The sequence below is a fragment of the Delphinus delphis genome, chromosome 2, assembly GCF_949987515.2.
Source record: "Delphinus delphis chromosome 2, mDelDel1.2, whole genome shotgun sequence".
Lineage (NCBI taxonomy): Eukaryota > Metazoa > Chordata > Mammalia > Artiodactyla > Delphinidae > Delphinus > Delphinus delphis.
The window spans coordinates 127,023,687-127,036,979 of NC_082684.1; the positions used below are offsets into that span (position 1 = coordinate 127,023,687).

Genomic DNA, 13,293 nt, shown 5'->3' on the forward strand with positions numbered 1-13,293 from the left:
GTCCTTTTTATTTCTGTAGAATTGGTAGCAATGTCCCATTTTCATTTCTCCCCCCCCACCCAACTTTACCGAAGTATAACTGACAAATAAAATTATAACATTCAATGTGTGTAAAACATGATGATTTGATATACATTGTAAAATTATTCCTATCATCAAGTTAAAACATCCATTACCTCATATAGTTAATTTTTTTTTTGGTAGAATGCTTAAAATCTACTCTTTTATAATTTCAATATACAATACTATACTACAACCATAAAAAAAAAAACACTTCAAGAATCTGAGTGTCATCTTTGTGCAGGGACCATGCTAATCTTTGTATCATTCTAATTTAGTATATGCACTGTCAAAGTGAGCACCCCATTTTCATTTCTGATTTTAGTAATTTCAGAGTTCTCACTCTTGTTTTCTAGCTGAAGGTTTGTCAATTCTATTGATCTTCTCAAAGAACCAACTTTTGGTTTCACTGATTATCTCTATTGTTATTTTATTCTCAACTTAATTGATCTCTGCCATAATCTTAATTATTTCCTTCCTTTTGCTAGGCTTGCGTTTAGTCTGTTCTTTTTTTCTAGTTCCTTAAGTTGTATAGTTTTTTTTTTTAATTAATTAATTTTTGGCTGCGTTGCGTCTTCGTTGCTGCACACAGGCTTTCTCTAGTTGTGGCAAGCGGGGGCTACTCTTCATCGCAGTGCATGGGCTTCTCATTGCGGTGGCTTCTCTTGTTGTGGAGCATGAGCTCTAGGCATGTGGGGTTCAGTAGTTGTGGTTCGTGGGCTCTAGAGCACAGGCTCAGTAGTTGTGGTGCATGGGCTTAACTGCTCCGCAGCATGTGGGATCTTCCTGGATCAGGGCTCCAACCCATGACCCTTGCATTGGTAGGCAGATTCTTAACCACTGCATGACCAGGGAAGTTCCTAGTTAATTTTTTGATTTGAGATATTTCTAGTTGCTTTAGTGTAAATGCTTATAGCTATACACTTTCCCCTTGACAGTGCTTTTACTGTCCCATGAGTTTTTAATTTATTTTATTTTTTATTGAGGTATAGCTGACTTACAATTATATTAGTTTCAAGTGTACAATGTAGTGATTGAAATTTTTATAGATTATACTCCATTTAAAGTTATTATAAAATATTGGCTATATTCCCTGTGCTGTACAATATATCCTTGTAGTTTATTTTATAGATAGTAGTTTGTACCTCTTAATCCCCTACCTCTACGTTGCTCTTCCCCACTTCCCTCTCTACACTGGTAATCACTAGTTTGTTCTCTATATCTGTGAGTCTGTTTCTGTTTTGTTATATTCATTAGTTTATTTTTTTAGATTCCACATACAAGTGATAACACGCAGCATTTGTCTTTCTCTGTGTCATTTATTTCACTAAGCATAACATCTCCAGGTCCAGTCATGTTGATGCAAATGGCAAAATTTTATTCTTTTTATGGCCAAGTAGTATTCCATTGTGTGTATGTGTGTATGCATCTCCTTTTTCCATTCATCTGTTGATGGACACTTAGGTTACTTCCATATCTTGGCTACTGTAAATAATGTGGCTATAAACACTGGGTGCATGTATCTTTTCAAATTAGTGTTTTCATTTTCTTTGGATAGACACCCAGGAGTAGAATTACTGCATCATATGGTAGTTCTAATGTTAGTTTTTTGAGGAACCTCCATACTGTTCTCCAGAGTGGCTACACCTATTTATATTATACCAACAGTGTACAAGGGTTTCCTTTCCTCCATATCCTTGCCAACATTTGTTATTTGTGGTCTTTTTGATGATAGTCATTCTGACAGGTGTGAGGTGTTATCTCGTGGTTTTTAGAATTTTATTGAAGTATAGTTGATTTACAATGCCGTGTTTAATTTCTGCTGTACAACAAAGTGATTCAGCTATATATACATATATATATATATATATATATACACACACACATACACATATATGTATATATATATTCTTTTCCATTATGGTTTATCACAGGATATTGAATACAGTTCCCTGTGCTATACAGTAGGACCTTGTTTACCCATCCTATATATAGTAGTTTGTATCTGCTAATCCCAAACTCCCAGCTAACTTTCCTTCCCCATCCTGCCTCCCCCTGGCAACCACAAATCTGTTCTCTTTATCTGTTAAGTTTGTTTTTGTTTTGTAGATATGTTCATTTGTGTCGTATTTTAGATTCCACATATAAGTCATATCATATGGTATTTGTTTCTCTTTCTGACTTACTTCACTTAGCATGACAACCTCTAAGGTCCATCCATGTTGCTGCAAATGGCATTATTTCATTCTTTTTTTATGGCTGATAATATTCCCTTGGATATATATATACCACATCTTTAACCATTCATCTGTCGATGGACATTTAGGTTGTTTCCATGTCTTGGCTATTGTAAACAGTGCTGCTATGAACATAGGGGTGCATGTATCTTTTCAAATTATATTTTTGTCTGGGTATATGCCCTGGAGTGGGATTGCTGGATCATACAGCAACTCTATTTTTAGTTTTTTGAGGAACCTCCATACTGTTTTCCACAGTGATTGTACCAATTTACATTCCCACCAACAGTGTAAGAGGGTTCCCTTTTCTCCACACCCTCTCTAGCATTTATTATTTGTAGACTCTTTAATGATGGCCATTCTGACTGGTGTGAGGTTGTACCCCATTGTAGTTTTGATTTGCATTTCTCTAATAATTAGTGATGATGAGCATCTTTTCATGTGCCTACTGGCCATCTGTATGTCTTCTTTAGAGAAATGTCTTTATGGGTCTTTTGCCCATTTTTTAATAGTGTTGTTTGTTCTTTTTTTGATATTGAGTTGTATGAGCTGTTTATATATTTTGGATATTAACCCCTTGTCGGTTGCATCATTTGTAAATATTTTCTCCCATTCAGTAGGTTGTCTTTTCACTTTGTCAATGGTTTCCTTTGCTGTGAAAAAGCTTTTAAGTTTAATTAGGTCCTATTTGTTTACTTTTCTTTTTGTTTCCTTTGCCTTAGGAGTCAGATCCCTCAAAATACTGGATTTATGTCAAAGAGTATTCTATTTGTTTTCTTCTAGGAGTTTGATGGTTTCCAGTTTTACATTTGGGTCTTTAATCCACTTTGAGTTTATTTTTGCATATCATGTGAGAAAATGCTCTAATTTCATTCTTTTACATGTAACTGTCCAGTTTCCCCAGCACCATTTACTGAAGAGACTGACTTTTCTCCCTTGTATATTCTTGCCTCCTTTGTCACAGAAACCATAAGTGTGTGGGTTGATTTCTGGGCTCCCTATTCTGTTCTGTGAGCTATGTGTCTGTTTTTGTGCCAGTACCAAACTGTTTTGATTACTGCAACTTGGTAGCCTGGTCTGAAGTCAGGAAGCATCATAGCTCCAGCTCTGTTCTTTCTTAAGATTGTTTTGGCTATTTGGGGTCTTTTGTGTTTCCATACAAATTTTAAAATTATTTGTTCTAGCTCTGTCAAAAATGCCATTGGCATTTTGATAGGGATTACACTGAATCTGTAGATTGCCTTAGGTAGTATGGTCATTTTAACAATATTAAGTCTTAAAATCCATGAACATGGTATATATCTTTTCATCTGTTTATGTCATCTTTAATTTCTTTCATCAGTTTCTTAGAGTTTTCTGAGTATAGGTCTTTTACCTCCTTAGTTAGATTTATTCTTAGGTATTTTCTTTTCTTTTATTTTTTGATGTGATTGTAAATTGGATTGTTCCTTAATTTCTCTGACAGTTTGTGTATAGAAATGCAACATATTTCTGTATATTAATTTTGTGTCCTGAAACTTGACTGAATTCATTGATAAGCTGTAGTAGTTTTTTGGTGGTGTCTTTCAGATTTTCTATGTATAGTATCATATCATCTGAAGACAGTGACAGTACTTCTTCCTTACCAATCTGGATTCATTTAATTTCTTTTTCTTGTCTGATTGCTGTGCCTAGGACTTCCAATACTATGTTGAATAAAAGTGGTGAGGGGCTTCCCTGGTGGCGCAGTGGTTGAGAGTCTGCCTGACGATGCAGGGGACACGGGTTCATGCCCTGGTCTGGGAAGATCCCACATGCCGCGGAGTGGCTGGGCCCGTGAGCCATGGCTGCTAAGCCTGTGCGTCCGGAGCCTGTGCTCCGCAACGGGAGAGGCCACAACAGTGAGAGGTCCACGTACTGCAAAAAAAATAAAAAATAAAAAATAAATAAATTAAAGTGGTGAGACCGGGCATCCTTGTCTTGTTCCTGGTCTTAGAGGAAATGCTTTCAGCTTTTCACTGTTGAGTATGTAATTAACTATGAGTTTGTCATATATGGTCATTTCTTATGTTGAGGTATGTTCCCTCTATACCCACTTTGTGGAGAGTTTTTATTATAAATCGATGTTGAATTTTGTCAAAAGTTTTTTCTGCATCTATTGAGATGATCATATGATTTTTATTCCTCAATTTGTTAATGTGGTGTATCACACTGATTGATTTGTGGATACTGAACCATCTGTGCTTCCCTGGATAATTTCCCCTTGAACATGGTTTATGATCTTTTTAATGTATTGTTGGATTTGGTTTGCTAATATTTTGAGGATTCTGGCATCTATGTTCATCAGTGTTACTGGCCTGTATTTCCTTTTTCTTGTGATATATTTGTCTGGTTTTGGTATCAGGGTGATGTGGGCCTTGTAGAATGAGTTCAGAAGCATTCCTTCCTCTGTAACTTTCTGGAAGTTTGAGAAGCACAGATGTTAACTCTTCTCTAAATGTTTGGTAGAATTCACCTGTGAAGCCGTCTGGTCCTGGACTTTTGTTTTTTGGGAGGTTTTAAAATTCCTGATTCAATTTCATTACTGGTAATTGATCTGTTCATATTTTCTAGTTCTTCCTGGCTCAGTCTTGGAAGATAGTACATATCTAGGAGTTTGTCCATTTCTTCTGTCCAGTTTATTGGCATATAGTTGTTTGTAGTAATCTCTTATAATCTTTTATATTTCTGTGGTGCTGGCTGTAACTTCTCTGTTTTCATTTCTGATTTTATCGATTTGTGCTCTGTTTTTTTGTTTTTCCTTGATGTATCTGGCTAAAGGTTTATCAATTTTGTTTATCTTCAAAGAACCAGCTCTTGGTATCACTGTTTTTTCTATTTTTTTTTTTACAGCCTGTTTCATTTATTTCTGTTGTTATCTTTGTGATTTCTTTCTTTCTACTAATTTTGGGTTTTGTTTGTTCTTTTTGTAGTTCCTTTAGGTGTATGGATAGGTTGTTTGTTTGAGATTTTTCTTGTTTCCTGAGGTAATCTTGTATCACTATAAACTTCCCTCTTAGAATTGCTTTTGCTGTGTCCCATAGATTTTGGATTGCTGTGTTTTTGTTTTCATTTGTCTCCAGGTATTTTAAAATTTCTTCTTTGATTTCTTTAGTGATCCATTGGTTGTTTAGTAGCACACTGTCTAGCCTCACCTGTGTAATTTTTGCAGTTTTTTCTTGTAGTTGATTTCTAGTCTCATAGTGTTGTGGTTGGAAATGATGCTTGATATGATTTCAATTTTCTTAAATTTACTGAGACTTGTTTTGTGGCCTAGGATGTGATCTATCCTGGATAATGCTCCATGTGCACTTTAAAAGAATATGTATTCTGCTGCTTTTGGATGGAATCTTCTTTATATATCTATTAAGTCCATTTGGTCTAATGTGTAATTTAAGGCCAGTGCTTCCTTATTGATTTTCTGTCTGGATGATTTGTCAATTGATATAAATGGGGTGTTAAAGTCCCCTACTATTATTGTGTTACTGACAATTTCTCCCTTTATGTCTGTTAATATTTGCTCTATGTTTTTAGATGCATCTATCTTGTGTGCATATATATTTACAATTGTTACATCTTCTTCTTGGATTGATTCCTGATCATTATGTAATGTTTAAGAGTGTTTTGTTAAATTTCTGCAAATCTGTGAATTTTCTAGTTTTACTTCTATTATTGATTTCTTACTTCATCCCATTAAGGTCAGAGAAGATATTCTGTATGATGTCTACCTTTTAAAATTGACTGAGACTTAATTAGTGGCCTAACATGGTATTCTATCCTGGAAAATGTCCCATACACACTTGAGAAGAATGTGTATTTTGCTTTGGGGTAGAATGTTCAGGAGGGGCATTATTCTGTCACATGGGCCTATTCATTCATGATTCATTTATTCAACAAATATTTACTGAGGACCTACTCTGTGTAAGCACTTTTCTAGGCACTGGGATTCAGCAGTAAAATCCATGTTCTCTTTCTAATAAAACTTACATTTTAGTGTACGAGATACAATGAACAAATAAACAAGTATCACATGTAATATATAGTATGTCAGGTGTGCTAAGTACTGTAGAAGAGCAGGGGATATGGGTAGGGAATGAAGATGCAGGGGTGTGTGTGTTTGTGTGTGTGTGTGTGATGCTATTTTATATAGGGTGGTTGGGGAAACACTTTCTAAAGTGCTATTTAGACAGAATTCTACAGAAAGTGAGGAAAGAAGCCATGTGGATACCTGAGGCAAGGGTGTTTTTAGGCAGAGGAACAGCAAGTCCCAAGGCTTGGAGCCAGGAGCATGCATGACATATTCAAGAAACAGCAAGAAGGCCAGTGTGGCTACAGCTGGTTAAGCAAAGTGGAGGAACAATGGGGGATGAGGTCAGAGAGGAAACAGGAAGACGATCAGGTAGGGTCTTGTAGAGCATTGTAAGGACATTATAAGGGTTTTACTGAATGAGATGGAAAGCCATTGTAAGGTTTTGAGCAGAAGGGTTATATAATATGACTTTGGTTTAAAAATAATCACTATAGCTAATTGGTTGAAAAGTTGTTAGAAGAGCCAAGACAGAAGCAGAGAGGCCAATTAAGAGACTGTTTCAATCATCCAAGTGAGAGATCATGGTGGATGAACCAGGATGGTAGTCATGGATGTGGTAAGAAGTAGCTGGATTCTGAAAAATATTCAGAAGGGAAAACCAATAGGATTTCCTGATAGAATGAATGTGGGGTGAGAAAAAGAGGAGTAAAAAATGGCTCAGTGGTTTTTTTTGCCTGAGTAATTAAAAGAATGTGGCTGCCATTTACAGAAATGGGAAAGACAGTGGATAGAGCATGTCTGGGGAGGAAAATGAGGAGTTCACCTTTAAACTTGTTAAATTCAAGATGCCTATTAGACACCTAAGTGAAGATACTGGATCAGAAGTTGGATAAAATGAGCTTCCCAAGGGTAGGGAATTTTGTCTGTCTCCAGGGCTTAGAACAGTATCTGACATAGAGTAGCCACTCAATAGACATCTGTTGAATAAATGAATAAATATACAAGTCTGAGTTCAGAGGAGCGATCTGGGCTTGAGATATTTGGGAGTCATCAACACACAGATGGTATTTAAAGCCAGCTCATCTAGTGAGTGAACATAGATTAGTCTGAGAATTGAGCCTTGGGATACTCCAAAGTGTAGAAGTTGGGGAGATGAGAATAAATCATCAAAGGAAACTGAAAAATGAAACCAGTGGGGTAGGAGGAAAAGCAGGGAAGTGTGATGCCCTAGAAGCAAAGTGAAGATAGTTTCAAGGAGGAGGAAGTAAAAAATAAAAAAGTTTAATTAAAAATAAATGAGGACTAAAAAAGGATGAAATTTATAGAAATGACTATTAAATCCTATTTTTAGATTTAAAAACTAACTGCATAGGTTTAGGATGGGAAGAAGGCAAGTGACAGGGGACTGGAATATAGCTTTCAATGATAAGTAGGGGGAAAAGACTTAGCAAATTAGCTTCCTATCCATTCAAATGAAGAAACAGTCTTGCTTGATTACCCATGAATATAATTCAATTTTGACTGAGCTAAGAGGAGTAAAACGTACACAACCAGAAAGGTTTATCCTGATCCACTGCAATGAACAACTACTCTGGAAGTACTGGTTCTAGCACTGGGTATGGCACTACATTCAGGACACTGATGTATCAGAAAGTTCCCAAGGAAAGTGAATTGTGTCGTAAAACTATGTGGAAACAATGTCACCTGAGGTACATTTGAAAGTACTGGGAAATTTATTTCAGAACTGGAGGATATAAAGGTTATCTTCAAACTGAAGAGGTATTACACTGTTATTTATGACACCAGAGGAGAGATGCTACCCGAAAGCAGATATTAGATAAACTTACAGAAAATTTTCTAACAATCAGAACACCCAAAAGTTAAATGGGCTGTTGGTGAGGTATTACATTCTTAACTATTCTGAATCAGTGGAGGAATACATTCACTGAATTGACAGAGGGCACTCAAAACTCAGCTGGGCAATGGACAGGATGATGTCTAAGATTCTGTTCAGTTCTGGGGTGTTATAACAGGTGTGAATCTACTTCAAAAATTATAGTCTCCTACACAGACACACACACGCACAACCCCCCCCCCCTATATTTTATATATACAGTAGAGGGAGAAAATAGCTTGTTTAATGCAGATCTAATTTGGAGCCCTGTTGAAGGGAATGAGGATGACTTAGTAGAGATATTAGAGCAAGAGAAAACTCAAGGTGGAAAAGATACATGTGTAAGCACTATAAGATAGTCTGGACATTTGGTTAGAGAAGAGGAAAAATATAGGAGAAATTAAATAGTGAGAATATTAGGTAGGGTGAGGCTGGCTGATTACTTGGGAGGATTTCCAAAGTACCTGGTCATTAGTTTCAGTTGAATTCAAAGAGGAACTTTTGAGAAGGAAACCTTTCTGGGAAGAGAAGTGATAGATGATGAAAACAGAGAGACATTCTTGTTGTTGGAGATCAACAACCTAGAACACGCTTGAGAAAGAAGAAGACCAAGAGGACACCAATGAGAATGGAAGGTAAAGGGTGAGGCCCCTAAGAAGAAACTGTGGTCTCTGGCAGAGGTCTGGGAGGAGGACCAAGAAAGTGGAAGATAAAGACAGTCTGGGGACAACCAAAGGTGAATGGAGAAAGGGCAGGGAGGAGTCCAAAAGGTGAGAATACGGCAGCTCTGGATGACTGACAACAGTATATGGTCCTAGATCTTGGAACTACAGACTAGGACTGTTGTCCAAGAATGCTTCTCAGATGGGACTTTTCTGACCTCTCTATCTTCAGTTTTCTCATTATCACTGTAAAACACAAAAGGGCCCTGTGCTGATTTTGGCTAGTTCAGCTGATATTTTGGGCTTCTCTTATCTTTAGTATTTGGCAGTTAGGCTGAAGGAGCTCTGCCAGAGGCTCTGCTGTGTTGCCAAATGAAAGCAATTACTTCTTCTGGGTGAGTAACTGGGAGGAAAAAACTGTCATATCTGGGCTGCGTGATGCAGTACCCTCCTAATTAATCTTTCCTGCTTCCACTCTTGCCCCTATAATCCATTCTACACAGAGTAAAAATCCATTACTTTTAAAGTAATCAGATCATGCTGCTCTCCTGCTTAAAATCCTCCAGTGGCTTCCTATCACACTTAGAATAAAACCCAAACTTCCACTCTCTCTGTCCTGATCTCTTGGCCCTTCGTCTCCTAGCACTTTCTTGCTCATCACATTCCAGCACACTGCCTTCTATGTTTCTGGTACACACCCACTTCAGATATTTGGGAGTCATCAACTTCCTATTCTGCTCAACTAGAATACTCTTCCCTCCGATCTTTACAGAGTTGGCTCCTTCTTAGCTCAGTGTCATCTTCCCAGAGAGGCCTTCCCTGACCACTCACCCAAATCACTCTGCTATATTACCCTGCTTTATTTTCTCATATCACTATCACTAGCTAAAATTATCTTATTCATTTACTGGTTTATCATCTTTTTCTCCTGTTAGACTGTGAGCTCCACAGAGTGAGTATTTTGTTCACCACTGGATCCCTAATACCTCGACAAGTGTCTGGCACATATCAAGTGCTCAGTAAACAGTAATAAAGATTTGCTAAAGCAATGGAAGGAAGAGAGAGAGAACTGGTCTCAGAAAGGTATGCCAAAGGCACGAAGGCCTTGGACGTCTCCTTCTTACCTTAGGGGAGGAAGAACGTGAGACACAGGCACCTCTTCTTCCTATGCTAAGAGTAAGCCCAGGAAATGGGGCCCTGGCATAGGTCGATGGTGCACACCAGTATTTGCTAATGCTGCCAGTCATAGCTACTTACCGACTTCTTATTTTGTTTCTAGCCTGATGCTAGGTGCCTGAAGGGGAGCTGCTAGGATATTTAGTCTCTCTCCTTAGGGAAACCTTTTCATTTGAAGACACAAAACATATACACAGGACAAAGGAACTAGTGAATTAGAAGTAGACAAATATCAAGTCATAGGTATAAATAACAGGAGCCACCTCATATTTCTGTGGCAAGCATCTTTTTGATTTAATTGCATAGGACTGGATTGGATTCTGAAAGACAGAAGTCAAAGATAATAAAAGTCTGAGGTCTTAAAATCTGTTCATATTACTACAGTCATGAGCAGAGTAAGGTAATCAGGAGGAAAAGCCAACTTTGGGTGAAAGCCAATGAGCTTAGAATCTGACATATTAAATAAAAGTTCCTGGTAGAAACTGCCAGTAGGAATTCCAAGAGGAAATGTCTACCAGGGGCTTGTTTATGAATATGGTTTATGCCTTAACTTCACTTGCTTCTGGATTCATTTACTTTTCCTTACCTATTTTCTTCTATTCTAATTTTTTCATCTATTTTTTAAAAATAAGAAGACATATATACTTCTATAAGCCATCTCAAATCTTTTTGGAACAGGGTGGGGTGTAATAAATATATATAAAAAAGCACCTTGGGCAGAAGGTTAGGGTGACAGACATGTTAGCCCCCATTTGCCCCTATCCTGACCAACTCTGTGAAGAAGAATTGTCAAATTCATGTTTATAATGTGAGGAAACAGGCACTGAGAAGCTAAAGAATCTGTCACTGGTCACAGAGCTAGGAGAGCAGGAACTGCATTCACATTTTTCTGACTCCCAAACCTGGGCTCTTCAATACAACAGTACAAAAGGATTTTCCTCTTGAGATCCTGACCCCCAAAGTCCTAGAGCCAGTGGGAGTTCAACTGCAAGTGTACACCAGATATATTCTGCTATCCTAAGTGTGGTGAGCCTGCATACGTATTGGCAGACTACCTTCATCACACCCTCTCCCCTCTGGGAGTAGTAAGTCAGCGAAGCCTGCCCCTAAATGCTGGCCCTGTGGGCTAAGGCCCAGGCAGCTCCCTTTCTCTGGCATAGTGCCTAGCACACAGTAGACACACAGTTTGAATTGCAGCAATGAAGCGATCATCTTTCTGTCCCTACAAGTCAACTACGACTTTATTACCAGCTGGGATAGATCTTTCAGAAATCTCTGTACTAGCATTTGCCCAATTGTGAATATAGAGATAGCCCAGAGGTTCCTGTTCCTGTATTCTTCTCACTTGCCAGACCTGAAGGATTCGGACAATCACTCTTCCTTATCAGTCTAGAGGCTGTTATGCTCCCTTGGACAGTGTGAGGATTGCTGGGAGATAACTCATGAGGAGCCCTTAGCCTGGGGCACATAAACAGTGTTCAACAAATGTTATTTCCTTTAGTTACACTTGTTTAGTCTTATGTTCACTTCATTCTCCATCTCCCAACACCAGCAAGCCTTTTGTCTGAGGACAGTGGCTAAAGATGCCAAGAGAAATGATAATACCAAGTATGAGACTGCAGAGAGGAAAGAATACAGATGAGAACAGGATACTGGGAACACATTTATCTCTAGGGTAGGTTGGAACGTGGAAGACTCTATTTTTCAAACATAAACATAGCAATATTTCTGGTACAATACGCTCTTCCAGAACCTTTATATTGCCCATGAAGAGATGGGAGTCTACTTCTCCTCCCTTTGAAGCTGAATGGGACTCTGTGGCTGCCTTGCTGAACAGAATTCAGTGGAGGGGATGCTGCATGACTCCTGAGGCTAGGTCATAAAAGGTGACATGGTTTTCACCTAGCTCTCTCACTTGTCAGGATGCTCCTCCTTTGAACCTCCACCATGCTGTGCAGCCCAAATTAGCCTGTGCAGAGGGACCACATGGAAAGGTCCCTAACAAACAGGTAGCATGAACTACAGTCATGTGTGAACAAGCACACAGATGATTCCAACCTCCAGCCTTCAAGTCTTCCAACTGAGGCCTAGAGACTGTGGAACAAAGATGAGCCATTCTCCCTGTATCTTGATAGAATTCCTGACATACAGAATCTGTGAGATTAATAGATTGTCATTTTATGCCACTAAGTTTTGGGGTAATTTGTTACACAACCACAGTAACTGGAACAAGAATGAAAGCAAAGGAGAATATGTGGTTTGGTGAGACGGGAGAAGTGTAGGGAGAAGAGTGGGGTTAGAATAATCTATATGTTGCCAAGGAGCAAATAGGACTAGTACTAGTAGGTAGTGTTAGGGAGACGGATTACAGCTTGGTACAAGGAGAGGCTTTTAAAGCATTAAAACTGATCAATGAAAAAAAAAAACTGATCAATGATAGAATAGGCTCCCCTGGTAAATAATAAGTTCCCTGTCAATGAAGATACTCAAATGTAAACTGAAAGAAGTTATTGAAGAGCTACAAATCTGAACAGAAGACTGGATTAAGGTGACTTTAAGGTTCCTTCCAGTCAATGGAACGTGACAGCACATTAGATCTGGGGTACAAGGAAGATGGATGAGAGAGAGATGACATCTGGAGCCTGATGCCCGAGAGACCAGTGATACCATACATAAAAAGAGAGACTATGAGAGGATTTAAAAAGATTCTTCGGGCTTCCCTGGTCGCACAGTGGTTGACAGTCCGCCTGCCGATGCAGGGGACACGGGTTCGTGCCCCGGTCCGGGAGGATCCCACATGCCGCGGAGCCGCTGGGCCCGTGAGCCATGGCTGCTGAGCCTGCGCGTCCGGAGCCCGTGCTCCGCAGTGGGAGAGGTCACAACAGTGAGAGGCCCGCGTACCACAAAAAAAAAAAAAAAAAAAAAAAAAAAAAAAAGATTCTTCTTTTCCATTCCTTTTGCCTCTTGCCCAGATGCTGTTAATGGTCTTTCCCACTTTCTACAGCCTCTCTCATACACTTTCACATGATAACTCCCAAATATGGTTTTTAGCATGTCATTGCCCTGATCAAAGGCTTTTAACGACACCACTGCCACCACCACATTCAGCAGATTGTTTTATATATCACACAGTATTTTTATATTTATTACCTCATTTGAACATCATAACAGTCTGGTAGGCACTAAAATCACCAATACATACATCTCAAAATCCAG

The 13,293-nt window shown here is 38.6% G+C and overlaps 1 protein-coding gene and 1 pseudogene across 1 annotated transcript in view; both read right to left on the reverse strand.

Moving 5' to 3' along the window:
• SCAPER (S-phase cyclin A associated protein in the ER) overlaps positions 1 to 13,293 on the reverse strand; it is a 493,174-nt gene that overhangs the window by 54,095 nt on the left and 425,786 nt on the right. The gene's annotated exons all lie outside the window — the stretch shown is intronic.
• On the reverse strand, positions 260 to 360 carry LOC132421261 (U6 spliceosomal RNA; annotated as a pseudogene).